This window comes from Ceratotherium simum, chromosome 38, assembly GCF_057802395.1.
Source record: "Ceratotherium simum simum isolate JZ-2026a chromosome 38, ASM5780239v1, whole genome shotgun sequence".
Lineage (NCBI taxonomy): Eukaryota > Metazoa > Chordata > Mammalia > Perissodactyla > Rhinocerotidae > Ceratotherium > Ceratotherium simum.
Genome location: NC_141937.1, coordinates 12,745,918 through 12,762,520, shown reverse-complemented (window position 1 = coordinate 12,762,520; position 16,603 = coordinate 12,745,918). Strand labels below are relative to the sequence as shown.

General features: G+C 41.0%; 1 protein-coding gene across 5 annotated transcripts in view; it reads left to right on the top strand.

Annotated features, from left to right (window-relative positions):
• Window positions 1-16,603, top strand: part of TIAM2 (TIAM Rac1 associated GEF 2) — a 220,996-nt gene that overhangs the window by 77,633 nt on the left and 126,760 nt on the right. The window contains exon 2 of one of the 5 annotated variants that reach the window (XM_087425107.1): window positions 6,370-6,463. The exons of the other annotated variants lie outside the window; for them this stretch is intronic. The gene's annotated coding sequence lies outside the window, so the exon portion shown is untranslated. The remainder of the gene's footprint in view (window positions 1-6,369; window positions 6,464-16,603) is intronic. 5 annotated transcript variants of the gene reach the window in all.

Genomic DNA, 16,603 nt, shown 5'->3' with positions numbered 1-16,603 from the left:
GAGGGTCATCCTTCAGTTTAGAAGCCAAAATTCAGTGGTAGCTTTAAGACATCAGTGCTAAATCAATTTCTTCTGTCTTGGCAAGGGATGGAATAGGATCCTTAGCAGTGTCTTCTCATGTGCTGGAAATTATGGCAACAGGTGTCAGGTAGATACAGGGATCAAGGAAACCAGGTCAAGGGCCCCCAGAAAACTAGGTATAAACTCATGGCTTTTTCTGACCTGGACGTAGAAATCCTGTCGTGTCATGTTGGCTGTATTCTTACAGGTTGAAGCAGTTTGAAGGGGAGGGAGCATAGACTGGCCCACCGCGCTCTGCAGGAAAAGTGTAAAAGAATGGGTAGACATGTTTTAAAACATTCATGGATCCTAGTGGAGCAAGATCCATTCTGTTCTACCTGGACACTAAATATAGCTAATTTTTGTGATGTGAGCGTTATTGTTATTGTATTTGGGTCTTGCTTGAAGACTGGGCATGGGGCCACTCCTGTGTGCTCCCACAGCCTCTTACCCCTCTGCACCATATCATCTCTACACTGTGTGACTGGTGGCTTACTTATTTCCTGGTCACCATCATATTCCCAACTCTTAGCATAGTGCCTTGAACACAGTAGATGTCCAACAGATACTTCTTGAATTGAGTTGAATTAACTTAATAAATGCCCTGCACACTAGGCACTCAAGCTATAATGTGCCAACTTTTGCATCCTTGAATTTTGTCTCTGGATACACTAAGTTGTGGGAATCCTGGGGAAGATTAATTCTCAACAGAAGCCAGCCTAGGGAACACAGGGGCCCAGATGGATATGTCCTGTCCTGCTTCCAGCTGTTCAGTGAATTTTTCTTTTTGGTTTTTCACATGAGCTGTTTTATAAACATCAAGGGCCCTGCTGTAACTGGGCTCAGAGTCAGCAGTAAATACTGCGCTCCGTGTGTATAGACTCTGCCACTTGTGGAAGATAGACTGAAACTTCCTATTTTCATTGTAATCAGTCATCCTTTGTCATGATTCTCAGACATTCTGTAGTCTACTGGGCGACTGTACAGTCTTCTTTTGTTAAGGGCAGCATCTGATTCCATTAGCTCTTTGGGCAGGCACAGTGTGTTAGTGTCACCGAGAGGCTGATGACAGTTGTTATTTAATGAAGGCCTATAGCACATCATGATGGGTCTTACCTAATGCCGTGGAGTGAGAGTTACAGAGCGCTTCGTTCATTATGCTCTGAAATCTCTATGGCCCTGAGAGACTGAGATAAAAAATAATCCACCTGTGAACGGAGATTCGGGAGGGGCTCAGTCAGGTGGTACAGACCTGGGTCACGTGAGGGGTTAATGGAGACCAGAGTCGCATTTCTTACTCCTGGTCTCTTTCTGGCTCCTGGAAAACCTCCCCCTTACTGTATTGTTTTACTACAAACACTGAGTTGAGTCTCTGAATCGATAAGCTGCCTAGTTGATAGCAACTCTAGAGTAAACCCAGAGACTTGAAAACATTTTTTTATTCAGAGAGATGGAGGTTACAAAGGAGATTTAAGGACCGGCCCCGTGGCTTAGCGGTTAAGTGCGCGCGCTCCGCTGCTGGCGGCCCGGGTTGGGATCCCGGGTGCGCACCCATGTACCGCTTCTCCGGCCATGCTGAGGCCGCGTCCCACATGCAGCGACTAGAAGGATGTGCAGCTATGACATACAACTATCTACTGGGGCTTTGGGGGAGAAAATAAATAAATAAAAGTTCAAAGGAGATTTAATTCGAAGAAGGCGAGAATTAGAGATGGAAATTTCTCAGTGAGAAAAGCATTCTTGTAACCTAGTTGGGGTAGAGGGGCATATTGTAAGGGCATGGGTTAAGTGGTAACTTTATCTTTCTCTTCCTCAGCAATTTCTCCTTGACCTGTGTTGGGAGTTGTGTCGAGTTCTGCAGGCTGTCACTCTCTGTCGCCCAGCAGTGAAAGTTTTATAAACACCGGGCACTGTGAACGTAGTGCAGGGCTTGACAATAGGCTTCTAGATTGATTAATGTGGTAGCCTTTCTTTAGATGTGGCCTTCCATTTTTTTTTTAACTGTGATGTAGAGAAAGGTCCATACATTCAGCTTTTAGGGAAGGCGCGGGGCCAGAATCTTCAGCATTGTAAAAACCGAATGGCTTTTCATCCCAAACTCAAGGGAGAAAAAGGTAAGATATATTCATGTTAAGTTAAAATGATGTCATGGTGGCAAGCAAGCCCCGAGGCTCCAGGCCTGGCTGGTTTTCGTGCTGAAGAGACCGTGAGTGAAATCTGTTGATTGATCGCTCTGTCCACACATGGTACCTACATGCTGTTAGAGATACAAGCACACTCTTGGTCTAACTGAAAACACAGAGATGCTGGAGGTTTATTATAGATGTAGTTTCCCCAGCACTGCCTTGAACCTCATAGACTTCAATACACGCCAGGCCCTGTTGGATCTTCCTGTAGTCACGGGGTATTGCAGTTGCTGTCGCCTTGTTAACCTGCCTTAAATCGTGGCATTTGTTGACAGCTAAACCTCGTCTACACTGTTGAGAGAATATCCACCTGCTGAAGATGGGTTGTAGTCCTTCCAACTAGATGACAGTTAGTTGTTCGTGTGGCCCTGGCATACACATGGGAAGTGGAAAAGGTCGTGAAGAGGACACTGGGATCCAAGGAAGAGCCTTCTGGCAACCACTGATTTGTCACTGGGACAAGACCACTGTCATCTGTTCTGGAACAGAGCTGATGCTGTCGTCTGGCGATTTGAGTTCCAGTCCTGGTTTTTGCCCACTGTCTATGTGGCAGGTCTAATTTATCCTTTTTGGGCCTCACTTTCTTCGTCTGCAAAATGGACAGGGTTGAAAGCAATGTACACTAAACTTAAACATTCTATAATCCTGCCTAAAATTATTTCAATCCAAAAGGATTAGTAGTTATATTAATTAGGATTCTCCAGAGAGACAGAACCAACAGGAGCCTGCCCATGTATGTATGTATGTATCTGTCTATCTATGAGTAGTTTTTTTTTGTGTGTGTGAGGAGATCAGCCCTACGCTAACATCTGCCAATGCTCCTCTTTTTTTTTGTTTTTTTTTTTTTGCTGAGGAAGACTGGCCCTGGGCCAACATCTGTGCCCATCTTCCTCCACTTTATATGGGACACCGCCACAGCATGGGTTGCCAAGCAGTGCGTCAGTGTGTGCCTGGAATCCGAACCAGCAAACCCCAGGCCGCCACAGCGGAGCACGCGCACTTAACTGCTTGCACCACCGGGCCGGCCCTATCTATGAGTAATTTTAAGGAATTATTTCACATTATTGTGGGGGCTAGTAAATCTGAAATGTATAAGGCAGGCCAGTGGACTAGAAATTCAGACAAAGGTTGATGTTGCAGTCTTGAGTCTCAATTCCGCATGGCAAGAGGCTGGAAAGTCAGGCAGGGTTTCTTTGTTGTAGTCTGGAGGCAGAATTCCTTCTTCAAACCTGAGAAAAATATCCTCATTGAGAAACCTCAGTCTTTTGCTTTTAAGGCCTTTAACTGATTGGATGAGGCCCACACTTTATGGAGGGTAATCTGCTTTACTCAAAGTCTACTGATTTAAATGTTAATTACATTTAAAAAATACCTTCACAGCAATATCTAGACTGATGTTTGACCAAACAACTGTGTACCACAGCCTAGCCAAGTTGACACATAACATTAACTATGACAGCAGTTACGCTGTAACTTCCCCGTTGTTTGTACTGTAAGTCATAGTCATGTGACAGGAAAGCAGGCTAATCTAAAATTAAATCATGTTGTATTAACAATTCGATGCATCAGTTCTTCCTTTGGTTCATCCTCATACATTTATTAAGCACCCATGTGTAAGGCACTGTGCTAGACATCAGGAAAACAAAGCTACATAAGATGAGCCCTCTACTTTCAAAGCAATGAAAATCTAGTAAAGGAGACAAATAAGTGAAAAAGAAATCATTGCAGTGCAATTGCCTCTATTGGATAGAGTGGTGAGGTGAAGGAGAGAGGGATAACACTTTATGTCTTGGGGGGAGGAAGGTAGTAGGTCAGGGAAGGCTTCACGGAAGAGGAGACACTTAAGCTGGGTTTTGAGGGACAGTTAGGAGTTCTCCAGGGAGGCATTCCCAGAAGGGAACAGTACATGCAAAGGCATGGAGAGTAAAAAACTACCACGCTCATAAAATGGGAAAGCATTCAGAATGAATATCTGGAAAGCTTCTGTCACATAAAAAGGTGCTTGAGACTCAATCTCTGTTGTTATCATTGGAGAAATTAAAATGTGGCCGATCTTACATTTTATAGTTTCTTGGTTAGTAAATAACCATCTATCAGGCCATCAGTAAAATATGACAGTTCTTGGCTTTGAGTCCACTGAAGCTTGTTCAGTTTTCCATTCTTACCATTTAAAAATATTTTCTTATCCATACTGGGGTAGTTACAAAGTAAATTAAAAATTTATGTCTGTATGGGATTTATCTTATGAGTCAGGCATTCTTGACCAAATATATTAGGTTTCTAAAAATTTTCCTTGAACCAATTATGTCACCTTGGGCAAGTCTACCCCTTTTAGCTTTAAATTCTCACTTGCAGAGAGAGGGAGTTGGTCTGGTTTTTAAAGGTCCACCCATAGGGTATTCTATGATCAAATAAATGAAAATGATCTCTGCTGTGTCTAGCTATATTGGTATGTTTCTATAGCATGAATCATTGCTCTAATCACACCTTTCCCAAAGTGACTGTTTGCAGTAAAAGTACTTTATTGCCACTTTGATTGAACATTTCACATGTTTCAACCACTTTATTAGGTATTTTGTGTGCACTATCTCATTAAATACTTAGAACAACCCTGCAAAGTAGATAATATCATTTCCATTTTGTAGTTGAAGAAACAGAGGCTCAGACAATTGAAATAACCAGGCTGATCCCACTCAAGTGGCACTGGGGAAGCTGGGGGTGGAACCTTGATCTTTTGACTCCAAAGTCTGGATTCTTTATCAAGGGCTGTGACCCACAGTACATAATTATTAGCATAACACAGTATCTTGTGTGCATAGCAGAGGTGAGATAATGTCTTATAAAAGGACAAGTCTCACTCTCTGAAAGCAATCTATTTAACATTTTAAATAATGAAAGAGAGGGGAGGTACTTTCTGGTATGTTGACTAATGGGGCCATGAATTTTAATATATCACTGGGCAGCGTATCATAGGAAGAAGGTACTATTCTTCATACTATGAGAGGACTCAGAAACCACCTGCTTAATACGTAACTAAACTCTGATCCTTTCACTCAACCCACTTGCATTTGGATTCTGCCCCACAATCCATGATAACGATCCTTGGCACACTGGTTCTTATTAGGGTCTTGGCTGGTCCCTCTGCCTGGGGGATCGTTTCCCTAACTTCAAAAGAGCATTCAGACCTCAGTCTAGTCGCCATCGCAGAGAGCCATTTCCTGATCTGCCAATTTAAATGAGCTACTTGTCACTCACCATCTCATCATCATATTTTACATCTCTGCCTTGCACGTATCACTCTAGGACATTTTTCTTATTTGTTTATTTACCTATTTGTTTTGACTGCTTCCTCCCATTTGGATGAAGCTCAGTGAGAGCAGAGACTCTCTCTGTTCACTGCTCTATCCCCACATTTGGAGTAGTGGCTTGATCACAGTAGGCTTGCTTTGTCTGTCTATCTAACCATCCATCTGTCCATCTACCCATCCATCCATCCGTCCATCCGTCCATCATCTCCGCCTCCTCTTCTTCCTCCCCCCGTCTCCTTTATCCCTCCCTCCCCTCCCATCCTTCCTTCTTTCCCTGCATAGATCTATCTATAAATTGACTTGGCCATATGAAGTTATAGGATGAGGCAGTAGACGTGCTTCTTCAGTTAGAATGTGGGAAGACCCTCATATTTCCCTTATAGTTCGTCACTTAACCCATGATTTTTCTTTTTCTTTTAGATTCTCCCTTTTTGTCATTTTTATTTTTTTTTTGGTGAGGAAGATTAGCCCTGAGCTAACATCTGTTGCCAATCCTGCTCTTTTTGTTGAGGAAGATTGGCCCTGGGCTAACATCCATGCCCATCTTCCTCTACTTTATACGTGGGACAACTGCCACAGCATGGCTTGATAAACAGTGCGTAGGTCCACGCCCAGGATCCAAACCTGCGAACCCCGGTCCGCCAAAGCGGAGAGCACGAACTTAACTACTACAGCACCCGGCCAGCCTCAAAGAGTCTCCCTTTTTGTATCAAGCTTAAGATGTAGCAGAATGCTGAGAAATTGAGCTTTAATTACAAAATTCTAATTTTGGAAAATTATTTCTCACCACCTCTGTGTTTTGCTTCCCTTGCCAGGGCTTTGTGGTTGAATTACAAAGCCACTTCTTCAGCCAGCTCATTCTGGATGAATGAATGATTACCCTAAGTGCCATCCACACTTCCTCTAGGGGTAAGTTCAAGGCACTTGTACATCTCAAAGTATTATTATATGTCAGTCTGTATTTCTTATGTGTCTGTGGCCCATGTAGCTCTGTTAACTGCTCTTTGTATGTGGACCTGAGTGGGAAAAGCCAAAGTGGATTCCTCAGGTGTGGTAATGGAGGTTCCTGCAGGTGGCGGGGTGCCAAGCCTGAGTGGCTTATTACAAATGCTCTTTAATCTGATATGCTGGAAAATTGTATGCCCATCCTCTCTGGGAATTTAGGTGAAAAAGTTGCAGCCCGGGAGGCGTTCATTTCCATCTCTTTCCATGTCCAATACCGTTAGAGCACACACTTAAACTCCAAACCAGCTAGGACTTCCTGCTGAAGAGCAGATCTAGAGTATGTAATTTCTGGTTGTAAGATCAGGTAAGCTCAAGAGACTTGGACACTAAGGAACCACTGAGGAAAGGGGAGGTTCCAACTATGATGTCAAGGCTGTTTCATTCTGCCTGGGGCGTTTTACTGGTCTGTGTATTGGTGTTGCAGGTTAAGGACCACAGCGGGAGAGCTCACTAGTTCCCAAAGCTGTGTTTGGAATGGTTGCAAAGAATTCCCTGGAAACGTTTGCTGTGCCTGCAGTTCATGCTTGCTTTGCTGCAGCACACAGACCCAAGCACACGCTTCCCAGGCAGCAGTCTTTCCTGGGCTGCTTCGCACCCTTTGGATCTCTACTCAAGACTCTGCCTCCGCGAGACCATCTCCGACCTCCCGCTCTAAAGTAGCCACCCAGCCGCCTGCTCCCCTGTCACTTATTTTAATTCTCTGCAAAGTGCTTGTCTCTACCTGACACTTTTCTCCTTTGTGTATTTATTTATCGACTTGTTGACCAGCTCCACCATCACTGGAGCAGAGAGTCCACAAGGACAGGACACTCGTCTGTCTTGTTCCTCACGTAGCTCCACAGCCCAGAACAACAGATGATTTTTTTTTGACTGACTATAGAATGCGTTCAACAGTGTCATGTGGTGAGAAATTTGTTCTCACTGGAGGAGTTGTTGAAGATTCAATTTGTCTGTTTAAAAGTTTTTAAAAATGTGAATTGTTCCCTCACAGAATTATCAAGTTTGTCATTATATTCCATGTGAACAGGAAGTTTTCTAGCATTTCTGGGTTTATTTGCAAATATAGTACATATTTTCTTTTTTTTTTTAATAATTTTATTTATTTATTTATTTTCCCCCCAAAGCCCCAGTAGATAGTTGCATGTCATAGTTGCACATCCTTCTAGTTGCTGTATGTGGGACACGGCCTCAGCATGGCCGGAGAAGTGGTGCGTTGGTGTGCGCCCGGGATCCGAACTCAGGCCGCCAGCAGCGGAGCACGCGCACTTAACCGCTAAGCCACAGGCCGGCCCGCAAATATAGTACATATTAAAGTTAGAAATTTTGGTAACCTTTATGTTGATTGCCCTTTATCTCATCCACATTAGAATATTCAAAAGGAATATCTCATTAGCCTCAGAGAGGTGTTTCATTTATGCTTTAATGAAGTTCAAAAACCGTGCAATACACCTAATTGAAAAGCCTAAAGTCTAGATCTTTTTGGAGTCAGAATGCCTGAGTCCTTGACTTCTGTTTCCAACATTTCCTGGCTCAGTGACCTTGGGCAGGTTATTTAACCTCTTGGTGCCTCAGTTTCTTCTTCTGTAAAATGGGGGTAATAAAAGCATTTTCCTCATAGAGTGATTATGATTAGGTTTGTTAATATACGTGTTGTATACATTTCTGCTATTTTATTTAGTATGTACTCAGATTTTTGTATATTAAATACATCAACGAGGTTTAAAAATCATGTGTTTGTATACTGTTCACAAAGTGGTGACGCAACTAGGAGAATTTGTTTTCACGTGACGAGGATGAAAACAGCGGTCTACTCCTGAGATCACCAGAGAGAATAGACTTGCTTATACTATTTATAATTTTAGTGAGTTATAATGATGATGAAACATTGTAAACATGCCCTTTTCCATATGTAGAGCAAGACTGTTGTCTCTTTGCTAACAGGCTTGGTTTGGGTTTTTTGGTTGTATTAGTTTTATGGTCTTCAGCAAGTTACTTGAGTTTCCTTAGCCTCAGTTTCTTCATGTGCAAAGTAGTGAATAATATACAAAGGAAAGGGGATTGCTATGAGAATTAAATATGAAGATATATATAGCACCCCTGGCACAGTGCTTCACACTTAGATTTAAAGGGTATTAATATCTAGAGGAAAGTGATCATGGTTAGGAGTGTTTGGAAGTAGTGTCCTGGATCCTGTTCATAATGATGAAGGGGACCAAATATTTGGCCTGGAAAGTAGTAAGCTTAGTAGGGAGTGTAATACTTTCCCTGACATATTTAAGAGTATGTCACGTGTAAGGGAGCAGGACGATGAGCCTGATCAGAAGCCTCACCAGCTTCTGCTGGAAGCACTAGGACCAATGAGTAGCAGTAGAAGGAAGCCACTTTGGGTTTCACGTAAGGAAGGACTTTCTTAGGAGCTGTGGGAAATGTGAGGCGTGGCCCTCCGTGGTAGTGAACTTCCCAGGGTGGATGTGGTGTCGGGAGGCTGGTTGGCTGCAGATCAAGAATTGGGGAGAAAGGATTCCTCCGCTCACCAGGAGGGTAGATGCCATGGCTGTATGGTCCTTTGCAACGCCTCTTCTGTGTAAATCGCCCCCTCCGCACATCATGCCTGCCCTTCTGGTTGTCTTGGCCAAGTTGGTTGTGTAGAGACGTATGTCCCTAGACACCCAGGATTTAGCCTTCTGAAGTCAGGGAGTTGGGACTGCTGATTGTTGTCTTTTAAAATATTTTTCAGGATTTAAAATGTTCCCGTTTGTGTTTTATCATTTGCATCAGAGGTTGCAAACTGGTGGGCTTACTGACTGGTTCTGGGCTGTGGATAAGCTTCATTGGGCCGGCAAAATATGTCCCTGACAAGTGTTTTAAGGATATTTCAATTAGTTGCCTACCTTTAAAAGCTGAGAATTTTACAAAAAAGCAGAATTTTCAGTGTTTCTAAAAAATGTGGTTCATCTGGCAACATAGCGTTCTGCATTCCCGGGTGGCAGTGGCTCGCGGGAGCTGGGTGGCCGGTGGCCCTTCTTGATGGGTTATGGATGGACCAGTTTGCCGCAGTCCCGGCCACTTCATGCAGCCTCCCCAACACTGAGGGGCAGTTGCCATTTTTCATTTACTTAAGTTGTTTTTCTTATAGTAGAATTAGGAGAAAATTGAAAAAGTTTTATCTACTTCTGTATTAGTAGTGGAAAAACTAAAATTTCTGTAGAGTTTCATATTTCAAGGAAAATGGAACAGAGCTTTTTGGTGTGTGCTGAAGAATACTTGTACAAATTTAATTTGCAAACAAATGGTTTCTGTTTCTTAAGAACACAGCGCTCCAGCCTGCTTCATTCATGTATTTTGAACAGCCCTGAAGGTATGTGAGTGTGAACCCTGATCTGGACAGTAAAATTTTCCCTCTGTGTTCAGACAACTCTTTTGCTTTTATTTAAGGCCATTTTCTCTCTTTCAGCAGCAATCTCCCTCACCTTCCTTAAGATCATTTGTTGAGTCTACTGGCTTGGAGAAATGGGAACAGTGTATAATTTGCGCTCACATGTAGACTCTGGAATTAGGTTCCATTCTGCCTTCCCCAACAGACCCCCAACACTCCTTAAACTTTCTGGCACCAAACAGATGAGGGCCTGTAGCCTTGTTTTCTCTGACCGGGGTTGCCAAGAGAGCTGTGCTCTTAGCTCACTAAGGCACAGACTGAAATCTTAGGACTGTCTTCTGTGTGCATTTGATTTTTAGGGAAAAACATAATCTGATTTTGTTTGTTTATTCTGTTTTACAAGGGCGGTTCTGGCTTCATTGTGAAGATAAACTAGAAGGGAGGGGGAGATCAGGGAAGCCCCCCAAAATTGACTTCTGTTGTTTGTAGGGTGATTGGGTGGAAGAGAAGAGTAAGATGTGTGTTGATAATGATGGAAAGACTAAACTTCCTTAGTGGAATTGTTAGGATGACTGATTTAAAGTCCCTGGAAGGAGTCCTCGTCTATCAATTGGTTATTTAATGATGGAATGTGCTCCCTAATAGAGCTGTGAACTTCCCATCACTCAGGGTATTTAGATAGAAGAGAGGGGCCTATCTGTCAGGATACTGAAGGAGGTTCTCAAATTAGAAGGAAGATTGGACCAGATAGATGACCTCTGTGGTCCCTTCGAAAACTCAGATTCAATTAGTCTCTGAATTAAACTGATTAGGAACCTTTTAGCTTAAATAGTTTCACGTCAGTCCATAAAAAGAAAATATTGTAAGTGGAATCAGAGGCTGAATATAACACTTTTAAATTACATTTAGTTCTGGGCAGATTACTTGTCCTTTCTTAAATGTTCCAATATAACCCTTCAAAAATGTTGTAAACAGATGTGTCTAGTGGCTAGTAAAAGCCAGGATTTTATAAGCATATTTCCTAAGTGATTTTTTTCTACTGAAAATTTTCATTTGACCTTAGCTGAATCTCATTTTGTACTTTTATTTTTGGTAGCATGATTTTTTTTTTTGGGTGAAGACTGGCCTTAAGCTAACATCTGTGCCAGTCCTCCTCTATTTTGTATCTGGGACGCCACCACAGCATGGCTTAACGAGTGGTGTATAGGTCCGCACCCGGGATCTGAACCTGAAAACCCTGGGCTGCCAAAATAGAGCACACAAACTTAACCACTATGCCACCAGGCCAGCCCCAGATGATGATTTTTTTTTTTTTTTTGGTGAGGAAGATTAGCCCTGAGCTAACATCTGTGCCAGTCTTCCTCTATTTTGTATGTGGGACGCTGCCACAGCATGGCTGATGAGTGGTGTAGGTCTGCACCCAGGATCCAAACCCAGGAACCCGGGCCACTGAAGTGGAGCACACCAAACTTAACCACTATGCCACGGGGCCAGCCCCTGGTAGCATGATTTTTAATACAGATTTTATCCTTTATATAAATATATTGCCTGTTACTTATTATAAAGCATTCTATTTAATTATAAAATTTAGGGTTTTATACATTATCAGTAATTGTCAATTGTCAAAGTGTATTTAATTTGAATATAATGACCTACAGAAAAAAGTCCCTTTAAAGGAAAACTTTTATTGAGAATTTGTTGTTGTTTTTTTTTTCCTGAGGAAGACCAGCCCTGAGCTAACATCTATTGCCAATCCTCCTCCTTTTTTTTCCCCTTTTTCTCCCCAAAGCCCCAGTAGATAGTTGTGTGTCGTAGTTGCACATCCTGCTAGTTGCTGTATGTGGGATGCTACCTCAACATGGCCGGACAGGCAGTGCGTCAGTGTGCACTGGGGATCCAAACCCGGGCCACCAGTAGCGGAGTGCGTGTACTCATTCGCTAAGCCATGGGGCCGGCCCCCAAGAATTTGTTTTAAATCTTAATTTTTATGTCACTTAATATTTGCTCATTCTTGAAAAAGTAATTAATTGGTCATTTGGTTAAATTATCGGGGCTTGCTTGTTATGTAATATAAAGTACCACTTGGACTTTATAAATATTTATGCCATAAAATGTCTCATTTTCATGATAATTGACTCAATTTTTTTCTTGCACATTTGACACTTTTGAAATGCTTAGAAAAAGCTTATATTATGAAATTCAGATTTGCTGTGGCTTTAAAGTACTATGCTAGTAGTGCATTTTGAATTATCTTAAATTTGGCAATTGATTTTAAAGGTACATGGCTGTATTCTGTTCAGGCATCTTCTTGAGGCTAAAGCAGCTTGGAATGTGAAACACTGCAGGAAAACAGCTGGGGAATTTTAAGCAGAAACTCTGAAAGTTTTGTTCCATGGGCACTGATAACACATGGGGTGGCTTATTTTAAATAAAGGAATTTTAAAGGCTTCTGACACGAAGATGTGCACTGCAACAGACACGATTCTTCCTTTCACGTTCTCCACCACTGCCATCACCGCTATCTCCCATTCATTCATTCATTCATTCACTCACTCAATGGATATTTATGGGGTATTCACCATGTGCCAGGCACTTTTTAAAGTACTAGACTTAACAGTAAACACTTTTAACAAGATCCCTGCTTTATGGAGTTTGCATTTGTGGGCAGGCCTCGTGTTGAACAATCTGCATGTATTATTTTATTTAATCTTTACAACAACCCTGTGAGGCAATATCATCCCCATATTACAGATTACGAAACTGAGAAGTTAAGTGATGTGTCCAGTGTCACACAGCAGGTTCTCAGGCCAGAGCTGAGGGACTCTAATGCCTGGGCAGTGAGCTGTTTTGCTGGCCCGCTGGGAACAATGACTGGGTCACAAATGAATTGCACGTGTCAATTGTACATTTGTGTGGGTTCTTAGCATCACACGTGGGAGATAAAACCTTCAAACCACAGCAGATTTAGATGTGAAGGGCAGCCATGCATGCTCTCACTGTATTCTCTGGCTAATTTGCAAGCATTTGATTTCAGGAACAAACTTGCTAGATTTGTGCCTTTTGATAAAATGGGGAGAAAAGTCACCTCTCCCAGTAATATTTCTGTGGACTTTAGGATTTTCACATGAGTATTTCACACGCTTCATTTTCCTCTCGTATTGCCTTCATCTAGGACATTTTTGCAATGACATAACTCAAGTTCCATGTTTTTTAGCACACATTATTTTGAAATATTGCTTTTCCATCAGAAACAGCAGACCAAAGCTCTTTTTAGCACATGAGCTCACTTGTGTAATTTCATCAAAGGTGGATGTTTACCTTTGTGAGAGATTATTTAATCTTTTGGAATCTTGTTTGGATAAAGTAGTTTATATTTTTAACCTTTATTTATTATTATTACTGTTTTATATTTATTTTTTTACCAGATGAAGCCCTTCGAATTGACTATAGATTATCAATAAAGAATGAAGTTTGGTGGGATATTCTTTCTGTAATATCGTGTATTTGACCTCAAAAGTGAAGATTATGGAAGGAGTTGGGTTTCTTAAATTTTAAGCAGAGAGGTTATTTCTGACAGCTCGTATTCCTTTAAAAATTGTATTTTTAATGTCGGTTTTCCTTATAACTGTTTATAGATTAGTACATCCTTATTTATATTTTTATTTGAGATAGGCATTATTATTATCAACTCCATTTTATGATAAAGGTAATGGGATTCAGAAGGCTTCTGAGTTACTAAGAGATGAATTGCTAACCCAAGTCTACTGCTTTTGAGGCCTAAGATATCTCCAATACTCCCTGTGGCCTATTTTCTATTAATTATGATTTGTCAAGTGATAGCGGAGTGTAAGATATCCACGTCCTTGATTACAATGAGGTTAGCAACAATTTTTGCTTAGTCTTGACTAGGCATATAGTAAAACATGGTGTTTTTTAATTTCAGCTTCATTGAGGTATGATTGACATATAAAATTGTAAGATAATTAAAGTGTGCATCGTGGAGATTTGATGTATGTATTCATTGTGAAAGGATTCTCACCATCTAGTTAATTAGCACAGCCATCAGCTCACATATTTATGTTTTTTTTTTTTTTGGTGAGAACTTTTAAGTTCTACTCTCAGCAAATTTCAATTATACAATATAGTGTTATCAACTATAGTCACTATGTTTCACACTAGACCCTTAGAACTTGTTCATTTTATTGTTGCAAGTTTGCACCCTTTTACCAACCTCTCCCTATTTTTCCTACCCCCTAGGCCCTGGCAGCCACTTTTCTACTCTCTATTTCTATGAATTTGACTTTGTGTGTTTGTGTGTATGTGTGTGTACGTGTGTACGTATGTCATTTCCCCCAACCTTTTATTAAAAAAATTTGAAAAAAATATAGAAAAGTGAAAAGAATTGTACAGTGAACAATAACCCCACCACTTGAATTCTCTAATTGTTAACATTTTGCTATATTTGCTTTTACATGTGTCATTTTGCATTATGTGTTTCAGGATAGAATACTTCTTAAGTAGTAATTTACATAATTCTCAGAGATCTTTGCCAAGGAATTCAATTTTAGATGCCTGTTAACACATATGACCTGTTATATTATTATCTTAGGATGAAGCATTAGAAAGCTAAAGTCTAGTTTTATGATTTGGAAATATGCTGGTTTTTGTAATTTTAGGATGGAGTACTACACTGAGAGTACTTTACTGAGTTAGGCAAAGTCTAAAGAACTTGAAAAATCTTACATAGTTTGAAACCCCAAGCGACATTATAAATTCATAGAACTAAAGGTATTTGGGTGACCTCAGTGATAAAAAATGGAGTCAGACAATGCAAACCCATTGGAAGTTCTGAGGAATGTTGGAGATAATTCAATCTTGGAGGCATTTCTGACGTAGAGAGATCTACATATAAAATATATCAAAAGGTTGGAATTGTCTTAAGAAAATCTAGAAGCAGGAATAGAACAGGGGCATGCAAATCTTTCCATGCAGTTAATTGTTCTTTTCATACTTTTTTCACTCCCAGAAGCATCTCTCTCTAAATTTCCTTCTTCCTTCTGGCATAATTCGCCACCCCCCTCCCCTTCATATCAAGGATTAGTCCTTCGGTCTCAAGGGTACAGGGAAGAAATATGCTTCTTTTATGCTGGCTGATATTTTATTTTACGTTTTTCTTTAGTAACAGAAATGATGCTGCTGGATCTAGAGGAAAAGGAGCTCAATGGCTTAACAGCACTCTTTCTCCTTCCATATTTACTCAGGGTATTTTTTAATACACACACGTCACATTAACATTTTGGGAATTCCCATGTTTTCTGTTATGTGACTTGGCTTCCGTGGCAACCTTCTGACTTCAGTCCTGGGGGTTGTGGTCACTTGGTGGCATGTCCTGGCTCTGCTGTCTGCTGCTGACCAGCTGTGAAACCTTGAGCAAGTCCCTTAAGGCCTCAGTTTTTTATCTGCCAAGTGGGGGAATTGGGATAGGCAATTTTTCAGGTCTACTCTACCAGCACTAAAAATTTCTAGGTTCTGTGTTTGCTAATTTAAATTTTTGTGGAGGTTAGACTAGTTTTTATAACTACTGGACTGATGATCTTATGTAACGACTCTTATTATTTGCCAATTAAAATTAGAAACTGTCTCTTTAAGCATGTATTAGCTACATGGAAACTATATGGAAAGTTTGTTATTTGTGTGTGTGCCTGTGTACTGTATGTGTAGTTGCATGTAACAATTCATTTTTCATGCAAGATAAGGAATTAAAAGCTTATATGTCTAAAGTAGAATCTGGTCTTTAATATTAAGAATCCTGTCTGGGGGCTGGCCCCGTGGCATAGTGGTTGAGTTCGGCACGCTCTGCTTCAGCAACCCAGGTTTGCGGGTTCGGAACCCCGGGTGCGGCCCTACACCACTTGTCAGCCATACTGTAGCAGCGACTCACATACAAAATAGAAGAAATTGGCACAGATGTTAGCTCAGGGCTAATCTTCCTCCCCCCCAAAAATAAAGAGAATTATGTCTGTTGCATATATAGATCCATTCACACTTTTTAAAAAATGAAAATATTACCTTAAAAAGCTCTTGTCACGTTTGTCCAAGACAGCTTGAAAACTTCTGCTTAAACTGTTTTCTTCTCTAGAATGTAATTTCAGAAATTTAAACATTACACAGATGTAATCCTGTTCTCACATTCAGCACCCCCCCTCCAAAAACTAATATAAAGTGATCTAAAAGTGTTGCTTTATCTTTTGGGTATACTTTAAATTGAAGTCTTTCATCAAAAGATGCAGCAAGACTTAAAAACACTTGAACTTCTTGTCTATCACTTTTTGTAAGGGCAATTGAATGCACATTTTTGAAAAAAGAGTGACCTGTTGGGATAACAAGGACTTCCAATGTAGGGCACGGTGGCTCAGCAACCTTAAAAGTGAAATAACTCCGGCAAGGAACATAGAGTAAGTGTACACCCGGTATTTTGCAAATCACAAAATTATTTTGAAGGGCTGCTCCGGAGGCAGAGTTTTTATGACCGTAACATTCCAGCTGCGGTTTTGGAGACAGAATGTTTACTACTCACTAAACACAAGGATGGTAGGTGTGTATTCCTGCTGCTAACAGGCTTAAAAAAGCATCTGAGGCGCCCGTCAAGTGAGTAAGCTTTATTCAGC